Genomic DNA, 18,327 nt, shown 5'->3' with positions numbered 1-18,327 from the left:
ATTAGTAGATTTGGATAGAAAACACTCTGGAGTTTCTAAAACTGTTAGAATCATGTCTGTGAGTATAACATAACATTTTTTGCGGGCGAAACCCTGAGGAGAAACCATTCAGATTTTTATTTTTTTGAGATCACTCTCTTTTCAATAAGGTTTCATTGGGAATCCAGATTTCTAAGGGACCTTCTTGGAGTTCCTGTCGCTTCTACTGGATGTCAACAGTCTTTAGAAATTGGTTGAGGTTTTTCCTTTGTGTAATGAAGATGTACGGCCATCTTGAACGAGGGTCACTTGAAGTGTACTGTTAGATAGTGGAGCGTGACCAGAAAGCTAGCTACAATTTGTTTTCCTCCTGTATTGAACACAGATCATCCCTTCTTAAATTTTATAGATTATTTAAGTAACTTTTGAGATATTTTGCAGTCACGTTGCGCAAGTTGGAACTGGTGTTTTTCTGGAGCAAACGCGCCAAATAAATTGATATTTTGGATATATATCGACGGAATTAATCGAACAAAAGGACAATTTTTGATGTTTATGGGACATATTGGAGTGCCAACAAAAGAAGCTCATCAAAGGTAAGGCATGAATTAGATTTTTATTTCCCAAACAGGCTAATAGAATGTAATCTAAAAGTAACAGAATGTAATCAGATTACGTTACTGATTTTGGGAAATCCAAAAGTTATGTTACTGATTACAATTTTGGACAGGTAACTAGTAACTGTAATTTAGAAAGTAACCTATCCAACCTTGGCTGCTTGCCCTTGCATTCTGGTGCAACACAAACAAACCAAGTCATATCCTACTTTCTCTCTTTCCAGTAACAATGCCAAACATTTCTAGAATAGTCATCCAGTACATTGAAGGTCACCTCGGCTGTGAGGTGTGAGGGTGAGGGTGAGGGTGTGATTGTCCCTCAGCCCTGTCTGCAGCCTTAGCAGCATGTTGTCCAGTCTCTCCAGCCCCTGTCTGTCCTTGACACTGTGGGGACAGCTTCTACTGACTGCTGTGGGAGAAAAATGATTTATTTACCTGATTTATTTGGGATAGCTTAGGAGTAGAACAATCCCTCATTGTCGCAAAATCATCCTTGCATCTGGGAAACTAAGCCATTTTTGGATTGAAGTTTACACACATTGAGAGATATTTGAAGGAGTATATTGTTGCATTGTTTGTTCTGTTTTGTCTTGATAAATCTCACCAAGATTGTGTCTGCTGGACGATCACGATAATTTCATGATACTGTGACTCTGTGATGAGGTTGACAGTGTGATAAGGGAATATAAGCCAATACAATCAAGTGAATGTGATGCTATTTTCATTTATATTTGTTTTAGATATGTGTATTAAGAATATTGGTAAAGTAATAATTTCAGTATTTCCTGAATCAGAAATGAACTGGACTCTTGTTTGGATCTGTCCTTTCTTGAGATTATGGATTGTGACTACACATGGTATCTAGATGCATGGAAGGGAATTTGACCAAACAGGGTGTGGACCTCAAAACCCCCCCAAAACCCCCTGAAGAAATGGCGTTCAATACGGCCCTGTCCTGCACCACTATCAAGAGACCTGAGTCTGAGCCAGCAACCGGTGTACAGCATCCAGTTGAAGCTATTGACTGCCTTTTCTCTAATGCCTTTTCTTTCAGAAGTGCAAAAGAATCCACGTGGAATGAGCATGGAGAGAGATCTATTCCAAAACCTCCCTTATGTTGCTGGTCTACAGGTTGGCAAATGGACAAGACATAATAGGCGTTGGTGGTGGGGCTAAGTGAGACATTAGTCTGTTTGGGAAAATCCGATTATTCCCGAGACATTGAAATTGGGACATTATCATGGATCATCCACTTTGAACTGTGAAGCTATCTGAAGAAGAAAAATGAAGAAATGCCAGAAGATTGTGTACTGGAGAAGGGTTGGTCAACTGTGCCCGTAATTGGTTTAAGCTTGTCTGAAATGGTTTATTTTGGGGTTTATTGAGGTCTACACACTGCTAAATTCATAGTAATTTAGCCCAAGAATGCATTGAGATACTGATCTGTAATTATAATCGTGATGAGAAAGTTAATATTGGAATTATAGGATAATTATATTGTATGTTAATATGAGTGTACATTCTGCCAGTATTGATGTGTGTTAAGTTGAGGGTTTTAATGTTGTGTCATAGAACAAATGTGAATAACTGAGCAATGTCATTCAGGATTATGGGTTGGATAATTCATTGGGTTTTTAATTATAATTTGGAAACTGAATGATTTCCCTGACCTCTTCCCTATTCCTGACAACATCTCTGATGATGAGGACCCCAATTCTGAGCATAAGGAGACAGATGTGGAACTCATGTTCTACACTGTGTGTACAATATGCCCAGAGAGGGTTCTCTGTAACTGGTGTAGGAAGGGTTCTAAACAGGGGTGGACATTTATATCATGCTGACACCTACCTTTGTGCATTTTTCCAGCGTGATGACTGTCCTATCTGTTATAACAAAGCTTGTGTGTGATGTTAATTTCTAAGGGCTTTATTATATTCCAAATTGACTGTGTTTTGATAGAGGTATTAAGCTCAGAAACCCAGAGGAAGGTTGGATGAAATGTCAGGCACCAGAGGGATGTATTTTGTTAGTTTAAATGTATACTTAACAATCTCAATTTTTTCTTGAAGAAACAAAGTTTCTTTAGAGGGGAATGTGAGAGAAAAGTTTTTCCCGGTTTATTTAATATTAATGGTTAACAATTAATATGTAACTAATAGTAAGACATTTCTGTCCTACTGTGTTTTTATGGTCTCCACTCTAGTTCCATGCAGCTAATCTGGGCGTATGGTCACCAGAGATGGCTTGGGCTGACAAATGAGTTAAAGACTGCATTACATAGACAATAATGTGTTTTACTAGGGATAGCTTAGGAGTAGAACAATCCCTCAGTGTCTGACAATCATCCTTGCATCTGGGAAACTAAGCCAGGGTGGGGTTAAGACAACTACCCTGTGTAGATAACAACAGGATGAACCCAGAGTGGTTTATGATACCCCAATCTGCACGGGAGAGGTGGAACCAACCATGACTAAGCATGTTTAGTGTTAGATATATATAGTCCTCTGCATTTGTGTAAAGGTTAGGTTAATCGGTCCAACACTCAAGGGTGTGGGGTCAACCAGCCTCATTTTTGCAATAATAAATAGATTTTTAATAAAGATGATTGTTTGAAAAAAGCACAAATTCTCTCTCACTTGATTAGAATATTCCACGACACTGCCTGGTGTACAGGTGACATGTCTACAGTGTCATCCTCCTCAGTCCACAAGTGTTGTCCTCCTCAGTCCATCAGTGTCCTACAGACAGAGAGAATGACGTTTATGGTGAGCATGGCCTTATTTCTATTACAGCATGTTGGATGACTGTCATTCATATTCCATTCACCCAGTTCAATGTAACAGCTATAGGTTTAGGCTACTATATGATACTCAAATTTTCCCTATTCCCATCATGAGGTTGCTACAACCTAGCCTATGAATTAAAGTTTACAACGTAGGTGCACACAGGTCGAGAGATACTTTGAGAAGACATTGACACATGGATAGACAGTGACATATACAATTCTACCTGGCACACTAGCTTATTTAGGGTGCAATCATTAGTCCAACAGTTGCAAACAACAGTTTCTAATGGACATATTCAGGTATTTTTTTATCCCCATTTCATTTGCTTCCGTTTAACCTGTCTAGGACTGGGGTTCCGCCAGTGAAGGTGCAGGCCGCCAAATTCAAACAACAAAAAATCTCACCATTAAAATTCCTCAAGCGTACAAGTATTTTACACAATTTTAAAGATACATTTCTCGTTAATCCAGCCACAGTGTCTGATTTAAAAAAGGATTTACATCGAAAGCACCACAAGCGATTATCTTAGGTCACCACCAAGCCGCAGAAAAACACAGCCATTTTTCCAGCCAAAGAGAGGAGTCACAAAAAGCAGAAAGAGAGATAAAATGTATCACTAACCTTTGATGATCTTCATCAGATGACACTCATAGGACTTCATGTTACACAATACATGTATGTTTTGCTTGATAAAGTGTATATTTATATAAAAAAAATCTGAGTTTACATTGGCGCGTTATGTTCAGTAGTTCTAAAACATGCGGTGATTGTGCAAAGAGCCACATCAATTTACAAAAATACTCATAATAAACATTGATAAAGATATGACTATTTAAATAAACTTATCCTTAACTTCTTAAGGTATAGGGGGCAGCATTTTCACTTTTGGATAAATAGCGTGCCCAATTTCAACTTCCTGCTACTCATGCCAAGAACATAATATATGCGTAATATTAGTAGAGTTGGATAGAAAACACTCTGAAGTTTCTAAAACTGTTTGAATCATGTCTGTGAGTATATCAGAACTTATGTAGCAGGCAAAACCCCGAGGACTAACCGTTCAGAATTATTTCTTTTAGGTCTCTGTCTGTTCAGTGATTTCTCGTTGGCAAACAATATTTCTTAGGAACTGGTTTTCAGTTCCTACCACTTCCACTGGATGTCACCAGTCTTTGGAATTTGATTGAGGTTATTCATTTGTGCAATGAAGAAGTAGGCCATCTAGGTACTGCTAAACACGGTTGAGAGTTGTGCAAGATGTGAAAAGTAGCATGGTTTGTTGTCTTCCTGTGTTAAACACAGATAGACCCGACTACAATTGGATCGATTATTAACGTTTAAAAATACCTAAAGTTTTATTACAAAAGTAGTTTGAAATATTTTGGCAAAGTTTATAGACAACTTTTGAAATATTTTGTAGTGACGTTGCACATTTCGGAAGCTGTCTCTTTTTATTTACCTTTTAGGATATCTAAGGTTGGATTAGAAAAGTTGTTTGTAATGTTTGGACCAAGTTTACAGGTAACTTATTAGATACTTTGTAGTCATGTCGGGCGAGTTGGAACCGGTGTATTTCTGAATCAAATGCGCCAAATAAATAGACATTTTATGGATATAAAGAAGGAATTTATCGAACAAAATTACCATTTGTGATGTTTCTGGGACATTTTGGAGTGCCAACAGAAGAAGATTTTCAAAGGTAAGGCATGAATTATATCGTTATTTCGGACTTTTGGGTCACACCTGCCTGGTTGAAATGTGTTTTTCATGTGTTGGTATGCGGGGTGCTGTCCTCAGATAATCGCATGGTTTGCTTTTGCCGTAAAGCCTTTTCAAAATCTGACACGGCGGCAGGATTTGCAACAAGTTGAGCTTTATTTTGATGTATTGCCCTTGTGATTATTTGAAAGTTAAATATTTATAGGGTTATCTTTGGTCTCTTTGTTGTCTCTCTGATTAATGCCTTCCTTGCCTGGTTCGTGAATTTTGGTGGGCAGCCCTCTCTTGGCAGGTTTGTTGTGGTGCCATATTCTTTCAATTTTTTAATCATGGATTTAATGGTGCTCCGTGGGATGTTCAAATTTCTCATATTTTTTTATAACCAATCTGTACTTCCCCACAACTTTGTCCCTGACCTTCATAGTGCCGCTTGCTTGGTGGTGCACCTTGCTTAGTGGTGTTGCAGACTCTGGGGCCTTTCAGAATATACTGAGATCATGTGACACTTAGATTGCACACGGGTGGACTTTATTTAACTAATTATGTGACTTTTGAAGGTAATTGCTTGTGCCAGATGTTATTTATGGGTTTCATAGCAAAGGGGGTGAATTTGTATGCACACACCACTTCCATTTTTTAACTTTTTTTATTTAACTTTTTAAATAAGTTTTTACTAAAATTCACCTCACCAGTTTGGACTATTTTGTCCATTACATGGAATCCAAATAAAAATCCATTTAAATCACTGGTTGTAATGCAACAAAATAGGAAACATTCTAAGGGGGTGAATACTTTTGCAAGGCACTGTATTTGGTGACGTGAATATATTTAGTATAGTTTTATTTTTATTTTTTTACAACTTTTATTTTTATGAAATTCACTGAGGAGGATGGTCCTCCCCTTCCTCCTCTGAGGAAACTCCAATGGTTCAAAAGTAATCTGGCTCTGGCAGCCAAATACTCCAACTAAATGTGAATATTTTCTCAATTGCGATACAGTTCTAGAGCATAAATCCCTTTACTTTCATATCACATCAAAATAATTTCACAAATATACCAAAAATATACATACTATGCACTGTTTTACCTGATTTCAACACAATTAAATTAGAACAGATGGTTGCCTCTGTCTTCCGTAAACAAGCGCTGTAACATGGAAATATGGGCGCGTGGGAAAACTTACCCAAACGCTATAAAGATTTGTATTAATTTAACCTTTTGTTTCATGAAAAACATTTCGAGGATATGAACGTTAACTTCCAAAGGTTTCCAAAATCGTATCGCAAGCAAGGAATATAAACGTGTAGTCTGAGCGTTGGGACTATTGTGCACAGTCCCACCCCATTGTCAGTGCTTCAACTGAGCCCTCTTTGCTGAACGAGAGCTCCTAGAATATAGACTTAATTTCCCATCTCATTGTGATTGGGTTTAGTGCTGCTTGCTGATTGTTATATTGTATATTATACTCTTCCTTTTGGTTCCAGCTTGACATGGCCTCAGTATAGTGTTCTGGATCAAACCAATGTGTCTTAGATTTTACAACAAGTGCCGTGCCACTTGAGTCCCATTCAGGTCATGGTCAAGGCTGAGTGATTGTACGCTTTTGTGAAGTCCTCTCCACTCCCTCTGTGTTAGAGAAAACACTGTTCTGTAGTTGAGATGGCAGTAGCAGCCGCATTGGCCCACTATGATCAATAACAGATCTATGATGTGAAATATGGGTCTAGAGGAGGAGACATTCATATCCTTGTCAATTTCACTGAGTAAAATTCACTGCTTTGAGATGTGGTTGAATGCACACAACAGCCTACATCCTGCCTTGTTGGTCCTGTCTAGCAGTGATGCCAAGGGACTTTGGGACTTGGCTGGAGAAGACAGTGTGTGTGTGTGTGTGTGTGTGTGTGTGTGTGTGTGTGTGTGTGTGTGTGTGTGTGTGTGTGTGTGTGTGTGTGTGTGTGTTGGGGAGAGATTTTCTTCTACCTCTAGTCTTATCTTTGAGGATACTGTAAGCCGCTGGAGTTGGGCGATATGGACAAATATCCATATCACGATAAATTGACTGAATCAACACCATAACGATAAATAGGTTATAACAATGTCCACCAGTTTTTTATATTACCCTTCAAACTACTACTGCTAGTTTGAATGTAGTAGCTATCAATTGTCCCAACAATCACCCATATTAGCAAACTTCATTTTAAACTTCACATTTCTCTAGTATAGGCTACTTATGATAATGAATGATATCAGCAAAATGTCCATGAGTTTATCGACCCAGCTCTACACTATGAAAAATAAATAAATTAAATGACGCAGCGTCATTGCATCACATTTGGCTTATGAGAAACAAACTGCAACACAACTGCACTGTCCATTTTGCATTTCAAATGAGATGATACGTAAGCTTCCTCAGTCTGAAATGAGACTTGACTGATTGGGGCTTTCGCTAAGCTCCACTCATCCATAATATGAAATATATTTTGTTCACTGGAAACTATTTTACTAATGGTCATCTGTAAACTCCTCGAGAATAGTTTTTCCTCTCACATTTTTTTTTATCCAGAGCTTTTCACCAAGAGACAGCTCAACTTTTTATTTCAATTTCTTTACGAGACTAACCACTTAGGGTTGCTTAAAGACATCAGGCAGAGAACAAAGGCAACCTGTCCATTCCAATCCAGACCTGATCATATTGACTCTTATCTCAGACTACTAAAGCTATAGCCTTGACAGTCTGAGAGCCGTCTTAGAGGGACTATACAATCGATACACTGAGACACTAGTGGCATTATAGAGAGAAAATGCAGTCAAAATATGGCAAGACACCAATTTGTGTTATGAGTTTGTACATCAACGATGCCTCAACAGCTTTACATCTTCTTTCGGGACAGAGGCCAAACGCTATTTGGAGGGGAAAAAACAAGATTATCATGACAGTTGTTAAAAGAGAAGCCAAGGAGAAGTTCAGAAAGTCAATTGGTAAGTAGTATGGTGTTCCTTGCTGTGTATCACAGCTATTTTAAGTATGTTGTTACTGTGTAATAACAGACATATGTTTATAAGTATTGACATTTTCTCATATAGAGCCAGTCAAGAAAATGTGCATACAATCTCTAAAGTTTACAGTAGCCCACACCCAGCCTCTCATTTAATTCTCCAAATTAGCTCCCTTTCAATGCTACTACACAGTGCAGAACCCTTGACCGTGTCTCTCGTATTGAGCTAACAAGTCATCACCTCAGTGTTTGCGAGGCAATTCAACGTGTCTAGAGACAGGGCGTGTGGCAGTACTCCAAGAGCTGAATTGTATTTTCTGTCTTGCTCATTCAAAATGTCCTCACAGGAAGAACTATCACATACTGCCACACTTACTCACATGTGACAAATGTAGAAAAACTAAAACTGTATGTGTAATGTGTAATACTCTTAGTAGTATCAGTAATTGCTAATGCAGTAAGTTTTGGATTTGACATCAATCTACAAAACTGCCAAAGTGTTTTTGCTGCGCAAATGTATGAACATATTTCAAATAAACCAAAGTATTGCAAGTAATATAACAGGAAAATATTGCACGTTGGTATTTAAGTTAATCCCTTTGGGTATGTTTCCATTCTCTCACTCAGCAGGTGATATTAGGGCATTTGGGCTGGAATGGAAAGTGCTAAATGTTATGGGACAACCACACTAGTTAGCTTTCTGCCACACAACAAAATTGAATGTAAAGCCTATATGTTGGCAACAAAGCAAGTCATTTGAAAATTGTGGTTTTATTGTAGGATACATTAAATTCATGTTATCCGGGTTTTTCAATGAAAATGTACCAGTGTTATTTCCCAATCACCAAATTACATTTTAGAAATCTGACGTTGGCGAGGCTTATGTATTGCAACATGCTGGAACTAAATCAAAAACAGTCCATGAAGTTCCCAAAGCTCATCTAACCGAACCATGTGGCTCAGTTGGTAGAGCATGTCTCTTGCAACGCCAGGGTTGTGGATTTGATTTTCACAGGGGACCAGTATGAAAATATATGCACTCACTCTGGATAAGAACGTCTGCAAAATTACTAAATAGTTCATAGTTTCCTAATAGTGAAGACCCCTTTTGAAAATGGAACTAATAAGGAACAAAGTGATGATAACAGAAATCTCTTAGCGTTTCCCACCACTCACACACAGTCACACACATTGGTGGTCACTTTTACATTGAATCAGCCGAGTGACGTTTACTGTAGGATAAAAAATCAAGTGAATTTGGGATTTAAAGGTATCCATTGCATCATGGTCACTTCCAGTGTAAACGTCAGTGTAGATTTGGATGTGGTTCGGTAGAGCTACACTTGTGTGCTGAGTAACCGTATTCATGTTAAATACTACTGTTAGCTCCAAGAACTCATGCCTTGGCTTTAGCTCAATGGGCTAATGTGCTTTTGAGCCGAAAAGCAAGTGGGCCATGTCAAAGTCTCTTCTCTGACTCTAGTAAATTATACAACCCTCAGAATATAATGACCATGTCACTGTTTACTGGCAGTAGAAGTTTTGAAATAAAACAAAAGGTGATTTCTGCTGCTTCAAAGCCTTTGTTTACCGATGACTCTCATGTCTGTCATTGAAGTTTAACACAAGCTTCACTCATCAGTCAACAACTCCTATTATATAAACTAGAGGTCGGACACCGCTTATGGCCGATTACATTACACTCTACAAGGAGACTCCGTGGCAGGCTGACCACCTGTTACGTGAGTGAAGCAAGGAGCCAAGGTAAGTTGCTACCTAGCATTAAGCTTATCTTATAAAAAACAATCTTAACATAGTCACTAGTTAACTACACATGGTTGATGATATTACTAGTTTAACTAGCTTGTCCTGCATTGCAAATAATCAATGCAGTGCCTATTAATTTATCATCGAATCACAGCCTACTTCTCCAAACGGGTGATGATTTAACAAGCGCATTCACTAAAAAAAGCACTGTCGTTGCACCAATTCACCTAACCATTAACATCAATGTCTTTCTTAAAATCAATACACAAGTATATATTTTTAAACCTGCATATTTAGCTGAAATAAATTAATGTTAGCAGGCAATATTGAAACATTTAAGAGCTAGGGTCTATTTTCCTGAATTTCCGACTGACTGACGTGCCCAAAGTAAACTGCCTGTTACTCGGGCCCAGAAGCCAGGATATGCATATAATTGGATAGAAAACACTTTGAAGTTTCTAGAAACAGTAAAATGATGTCTGAGACTAAACACAATTCATATGGCAGGCAAAATTCCAAACAAAAACCAACCGTAATTTCTTTTTCTTTTTTGATCCCAGGCTCTTATAATGGATTCTATATAATTCCAGCTCCCAGATTGCAATTCCTATGGGTTCCACAAGATGACACCAGTCTTCGTTCATTGTTTCAGGCTTGTTTCTTCAAAAACTAGCAAGAATTTTGAGTTTTTGGTTCAAAATCAGTCTGTTGGCACACAGTGGTCGACAGACGCATATCCCTAGGGAAATTGTGTCACTTTTCTTGCGTTCTGTGCAAGCAGAGTCAGGGTATATGCAGAAGTTTGGGCCAAAGACCATTTCTTCCTAACAAAGACCATAATTATTTTGCCAGAATTGTACATAATTATGACATAACATTGACGGTTGCGCAATTTAACAGCAATAGTTAGACTTATGGATGCCACCCGTTCGATAATATACCGAATGCTTCCGTATTTCACTGAAAGAATAAATGTTTTGTTTTCGAAATTATAGTTTCCGGATTTTACCATATTAATGACCTAAGGCTCGTATTTCTGGGTGTTTATTATATTATAATTAAGTATATGATTTGATATTTGATAGAGCAGTCTGACTGAGCGGTGGCAGGCAGCATTCATTCAAACAGCACTTTCCTGCATTTTCCTGCATTTGCCAGCAGCTCTTCGCAATGCACAGTGCCTATCAACTCCCGAGATTAGGCTGGCAATACTATAGTGCCTATAAGAACATCCAATAGTCAAAAGGTATATAAAATACAAATGTTATATAGAGAAATAGTCCTATAATTCCTATAATAACCACAACCTAAAAGTTCTTAACTGGGAATATAGAAGACTCATGTTAAGAAACCACCAGCTTTCATATGTTCTCATGTTGTCACGACTTCTGCCGAAGTCGGCTCCTCTCCTTGTTCGGGTGCCGTTCGGCGATCTCCGTCACCGGCTTTCTAGCCAACGCCGCTCCATTTTTCATATATTCATTTGTTTTGTCTTGTCCCATACACACCTGGTTTTCATTCCCTAATCATTCTACATGTATTTAGCCCTCTGTTTCCCATCATGTATTTGTGTGTAATTGTTTGTGTGGTATTGTGGATTATTGTCGGGCGCTTTACTTTTGTCATGTTCCGTGTTTTTGTCATTAAAGTGCGCCTGTTCACTACACTCTGCTCTCCTGCACCTGACTTCATCTCCCGTACACACCATTGACACATGTTCTGAGCAAGGAACTTAAACGTAGGCTTTTTAAATGGCATATATTGTTCTTTTACTTTCTTCTCCAACACTGTGTTTTTGCATTATTTAAACCAAATTGAACATGTTCCATTATTTATTTGAGACTAAATAGATTTGTATTTCTGTATTATATTAAGTTAAAATAAAAGTTTTCATTCAGTATTGTGGTGATTGTCATTATTACTGTAACGGCGTTCGTCTGTTGAAGGAAGAGAGTCGGACCGAAATGCAGCGTGTTTGTTACTCATGATCTTTAATGAAGAAAACGAAAGGATACATGAAATAACTAAATACAAAAACAACAAACGGAACGTGAAACCTATTACAGCCTATCTGGTGAAACTACACAAAGACAGGAACAATCACCCACGAAATACAAAGCGAAACTCAGGCTGCCTAAATACGGTTCCCAATCAGAGACAACGATAAGCACCTGACTCTGATTGAGAATCGCCTCAGGCAGCCAAGCCTAACAACACCCCTAATCAGCCGCGATCCCAAATAATACAAACTCCAATACGAAAACAACATATAAACCCATGTCACACCCTGGCCTACCTAAACATATAACAAAAACACAAAATACAATGACCAAGGCGTGACAAATACAAATATATAAAAAAATTGTTTGATTAGTCAGTATTGACTTTTTTTGGTCCTCCAATAATCGGTATCGGTATTGAAAAATCATAATCGGTTGACCTCTAATATAAACATATTATTAACATCATTATACCATCAGTGTCATGACTACGCGTTTATTCAAATGCATATCAAACTCCATTTAAAATTAACAAGAGTACATTGTTTTATTATCAATTGTAAGTAACGATTCATTCATGTATTATAATGTTAATTAGTAAAAAATAGTACAAAAACAAAAGCCATGAATAAGAACTATCTGGCTTTAGGCTGGATGCGATTTCAGGTCAAGCTCAAACAGTAGTGTGTGTACCCTGTGTCTTTGTCCCACACGTATATAAACCTCCCCTATCCACAGTCATTTGATAAAATGAGAACGAGATGGTTTTTGGAAAGAGGTGAGATGAGAGCGGCCTTCTGAGAGAGGTGTCTTGGGGGCACGGACACACACACGCACACATGCACACACACACTTACTTCAGTCTGTGGACCAGAGCAAGGCCAGTAGGGGATGAGGGTTATCTCACCTCTTTTCAACTCCATCTCCGGTGTAACTATGTCTGGAATTCAGTCCTCGCCTCTCCTGTCAGGTCTGGTCTCACTGTAAATGACAGATCGAAGCAGATATTACCCTCTGCAGATGATAAAGAGTTTTGGTGCCAGAGTCTTGCTACAGCACTGCCTGCAAAAATGAATTCCCTATCCGGGGAGATTACCGTTTTCAAAACTCTGTTTTCAGGCGTAATTCTGCTTTTGAATAGGTTACAAAATGGCAGCGTTAAGTAAGGAATCTTTGCTTTAAGATGTAATATATTAAAAGGGGAAGCATTTACATAATTTATAAAAAATTGCACACAAAACCAGTTGAGTTGTGCATCTTTAATGGCTGAAGCCTCGGGTCCAGGTCCAGCTAATGCTGCACTCCAGCAATCATGAATACCCAAGCAGCTTGCAGTCTTGATTCAAGCCCAAATTGATAATTTTACACACAGAACATGTCCTATATAATTAAATCACACCTGAGGGGAGAGTTGTCCCTGAGAGTCCATCCCAGAGAGAGAGAGAGAGAGAGAGAGAGAGAGAGAGAGAGAGAGAGAGAGAGAGAGAGAGAGAGAGAGAGAGAGAGAGAGAGACTGACAGACAGACAGCGACAGAGAGACAGAAAGAGAGAGAGGTGGGATGAGAGAGAAAGTGAGGGGGATAAAAGAGAAAGAGGTAGAGGAGAGAGAAAGAGAAAGAGAGAGAGAGGAAGAGAGAGAGAGAAGAGAAAGAGAGAGGAAGGAAGTAAGGTAGAGGGAGGGAGTGAGAGAAGAGGGAGAGAACCGTGACTGCTTTCAAAGGAAAGAAAAAGGACGAAGTAGGTAATGAATAATTCAGGAGGAGTTTGCTCCTGAGAGGCCGCTGAAAATATATTGATGTTGGAAAAATGCTAATTAAAGAAAGGGAGGTGCTTTTGCTTTTGGTTTGGAAACCATCCGTCAGTCTGCCCAGGCAGGCAGTCTAAATTCACAGCGATGCCTGGGCTAATGGTGCTAGTGGTGCCACTGGGGAAAGACGGCATGAAACAGCCCAGGCAGAGCTAATGAGAGTAGCAGACCTCTCCAACAAGCAGGAGGAATGACAGAGAGGGAGGAGAGGGATGAGAAGTTGAGAGAGGGACCGGAAGGAAAGCGAAGAGGATGTCTTTGTGTGTCGCACGCTTTCAATTTCACGGTAAATAGGAAGGAAAGAAAAAAAGTCCTTTCATTAGATTGAATGTTCCCATTGCCACTCCACTCTGCAGCCAACAGTGTCACACACCACATTTGGTCAACAGACAATGGGCAGGCATAACACTGACGATTAGGACCGTAACACATTACATCAGACAGGATAGACAGTGAGTGAACAATTTAAACAGAATGCACACAAAAGCACACACGGACAGCACACACACACACACACACACACACACACACACACACACACACACACACACACACACACACACACACACACACACACACACACACACACACACACACACACACACACACACACACACACACACACACACACACACACACACACACACACACACACACACACACACACACACACACACACACACACACACACACACACACACACTTGTCACTCTTGTTAGCAGAACTATCCCTCCAAACTGCACTGTGATTTGTGGGTTCACTCTCACCACACATACCCATAGTTATTGCCCCAGAGACCTGAGGGAAAGCTAATAAATGCCATGGTCATTAAGTATTAATTTAGCTTTTTTTTCATTACGATTCCTTCGACATTTGCTTAGAGCCAAGAAGGTGCAGTCAGTGAATACAAATGAAGCAACACTATTGGGGATTGGGGATTCTGAGATTCTGTTTGGTTTCATGTACTGTAGGTATACTGCACAGGTGCTTAGGTGCTCAAATATCGAATGGATTCGGTTTTGTTTGCATACTACATATACTCGAGGAGAGTCTTCAAATACTTTCCATGTACAGGCTTATATTTGTGAAGTTCGATTCCAAGAACGGTTCTCAGTGATATTGACTTGAATGAATTGGGTTCGCATCACGAAATGTTTTCCTGTTTGATGTAATGAAACAAATACTCAGTGGAAGTTTAGGAGGCAGGTAGCCTAGCAGTTAAGATCATTGAGCCAGAAACCAAAAAGTTGATGGTTTGAATTTCTGAGCCAATTAGGTAAAAATTATGTCGATGTGCCCTTGAGCAAGGCACTTAACCCTAATTGCTCTGGATGAGAGTGTCTGCTAAATGAGTAAAAATACAATATCCTAATTGAAAACCTTATGCATGGCTGCATAGTTTAAGTTTATACTTTTGTAAATGTCACACTTTATTATATGTGGTAAAGTGTGATATTTTCCTGAATATGTCTTTATTAAGTTGCATACTCCCTGTCTTGAGAAGATTGGGAAGCTGTTATCTTGTATTCTATTCCTAGCCCATTAGTGATACTGATCAGGGGACAGTAGTGAGATAATGCTGCACTGGCGGCAGATCAATCAGATAGAGGATTCAATCTGCCTCTCGAGGAGCAGATTGAATCACGATAGTGATGATGACACTACAGGTAACTGCCAAAATAAAGGAAACATCAACAACAAGCCATCAGAACAGCTTCAATGTGCCTTGGCATAGATTCTACAAAATGTCTGGAACTGAAAATGACTGGGATTACCACCCCCCCCTCCCCACACCCCCACACACCCCCAGCCATCCAGCCATCTAACCCCGGCTGTCTTCTGCAACACTTCTACTGATGCTGTGAGCAGATACTTGATCAGGGACCATCTGATATGGCCACCTCATTAATTACTGTACTACTGGGGGAGGACGTAAATACACACACACCCTTTAAACCCCCTATGCTCCTTTGAGACCCCTCTTTCAAAGTCACTGAGATCTCTTCTAACCATGGTAGCCAAAATAATGGGCAACTCGGCATTTTAATACATGGAAAGTTAATTGTCTAATTAAATCAAATACCACACCTGTGTGAAAGCAGTTGCTTTCAATACACAGTTGAAGTCTAAAGTTTACGTACACCTTAGCCAAATACATTTAAACTCGGTTTTTCACAATTCCTGACATTTAATCCTAGTAAAAATTGCCTGTCTTGGGTCAGTTAGATCACCACTTTATTTTAAGAATGTGAAATGTCAGAATAATACTAGAGAGAATGATTTACGTTAGCTTTTATTTATTTCATCACATTCCCATTGGGTCAGAAGTTTACATACACTCAATTAGTATTTGGTAGCATTGCCTTTAAATTGTTTAACTTGGGTCAAAAGTTTCAAGTAGCCTTCCACAAGCTTCCCACAATAAGTTGGGTGAATATCGACGCATTCCTCCTGACAGAGCTGGTGTAACTGAGTCAGGTTTGTAGGCCTCCTTGCTCACACACTCTTTTTCAATTCTGCCCACAAATGTTCTACAGGTTTAAGGTCAGGGCTTTGTGATGGCCGCTCCAATACCTTGACTTTGTTGTCTTTAAGCCATTTTTCCACAACTTTGGAAGTATGCTTGGGATCATTGTCCATTTGGAAGACCCATTTGAGACCAAGCTTTAACCTCCTGACTGATGTCTTGAGATGTTGTTTCAATATATCCACATCATTTTCCTCCCTCATGACGCCATCAATTTTGTGAAGTGCACCACAACATGATGCTGCCACCTCCGTGCTTCACTTTTGGGATGGTGTTCTTTGGCTTGCAAGACTCACTCTTTTCCCTGCAAACATAACAATGGTCATTATGGCCAAACAGTTCTATTTGTGTTTCATCAGACCAGAGGACATTTCTCCAAGAAGTATGATCTTTGGCCCCATGTGCAGTTGCAAACTGTAGTCTGGCTTTTTTTAATGTCGGTTTTTGAGCAGTGGCTTCTTCCTTGCTGAGCGGCCATTCAGGTTATGTCAATATAGGACTTATTTAACATTGGATATAGATACTTTTGTACCTGTTTCCTCCAGCATCTTCACAAGGTCCTTTGCTGTTGTTCTGGGATTGAATTGCACATTTCGCACTAAAGTACATTAATCTCTAGGAGACAGAATGTGTCTAATTCCTGAGTGGTATGATGGCTGCGTGGTCCCATTGTGTTTATTATTGCGTACTATTGTTTGTACAGATGAACGTGGTACCTTCCTCGAGTTTGATAATTGCTCCCAAGGATGAACCAGACGGGTGGAGGTCTCCAATTTGTTTTCTGAGGTCTTGGCTGATTTCTTTTGATTTCCCCATGATGTCAAGCAAAGAGGCACTGAGTTTGAAGGTAGGCCTTGAAATACATCCACAGGTACACCTCCAATTGACTCAAATGATGTCAATTAGCCTATCAGAAGCTTCTAATGACATAATTTTCTGGAATTTTCCAAGCTGTTTAAAGGCACAGTCAACTTAGTGTATGTAAACTTTTGATCCACTGGAATTGTGATACAGTGAATTATAAGTGAAATAATCTGTCTGTAAACAATTGTTGGAAAATTTACTTGTGTCATGCACTAAGTAGATGTCCTATCAGTACTTGCCAAAACTATCGTTGTTAACAATACATTTGTGGAGTGGTTGAAAAACTAGTTTTCATGACTCCAACCTAAGTGTATGTAAACTTCCGACTTCAACTGTACTTTGTATCCCTCATTGGCTCAAGTGTTTCCCTTATTTTGGCAGTATCCTGTATATCTTCTGTTTTGGCCCTGGGCAAACTCAACTCTTCTTTAGAGATCTGATGCATAAAGTTGATCAAATCCATTGCATTAATTTGATCAAATTTGATACTTAAAGTTGATGAATTTGAAAGCAAAGTATCTGAGGATATAAGTCACGAGGAGGAAGACTATGTATGAAGCTGGTGGGTTGGTGGAAAAACATAGATTTTCTAATTGCTACTGCCACATGAACATTTATGGCAATCACACACTGTCATAAAAATCATACATGTGAATCATGTGCTACAATCACAAGCCACAGTCCTTTAAAACCACTTGCTCCTACCTGGCACGCAGGCGTCCCATCTAGAGCTCTGGAAATGCAAATGCGCTACGCTAAATGCTAATAGTATTAGTTAAAACTCAAACGTTCATTAAAATACACATGCAGGGTATTGAATTAAAGCTACACTCGTTGTGAATCCAGGCAACAAGTCAGATTTTTAAAATGCTTTTCGGCGAAAGCATGAGAAGGTATTATCTGATAGCATGTAACACCACAAAAGACCCGCAGGGGACGTAAACAAAATAATTAGCATATTCGGCGCTACACAAACCGCACAATAAAATATAAAACATTCATTACCTTTGACCATCTTCTTTGTTGGCACTCCTAGATGTCCCATAATCACTATTGGGTCTTTTTTTCGTTTAAATCGGTCCATATATAGCCTAGATATCGTTCTATGTAGACTGTGTGATAAATGAAAAAAAAGAGCGTTTCATAACGTAACGTCATTTTTTTAAATTCAAAAAGTCGACGATAAACTTTCACAAAACACTTCGAAATACTTTTGTAATGCAACTTTAGGTATTAGTACACGTTAATAAGCGATAAAATTCATCA

General features: G+C 39.1%; 1 long non-coding RNA gene across 1 annotated transcript; it reads right to left on the bottom strand.

The window, feature by feature from the left end:
* Window positions 1-576: 576 nt before the first annotated feature.
* On the bottom strand, window positions 577-12,829 carry LOC123995591. Its single transcript, XR_006831861.1, has 3 exons — window positions 12,771-12,829; window positions 3,233-3,334; window positions 577-1,005 (listed from the first exon to the last, which is right to left on the bottom strand). It is a non-coding gene; the product is annotated as an uncharacterized LOC123995591 (long non-coding RNA).
* Window positions 12,830-18,327: the final 5,498 nt, after the last annotated feature.

This window comes from Oncorhynchus gorbuscha, linkage group LG14 (genome assembly GCF_021184085.1).
Source record: "Oncorhynchus gorbuscha isolate QuinsamMale2020 ecotype Even-year linkage group LG14, OgorEven_v1.0, whole genome shotgun sequence".
NCBI classification, from domain to species: Eukaryota; Metazoa; Chordata; class Actinopteri; order Salmoniformes; family Salmonidae; genus Oncorhynchus; species Oncorhynchus gorbuscha.
Note: the sequence above shows the minus strand (reverse complement) of the source record. Positions and strands in the feature narration are given on the sequence as shown.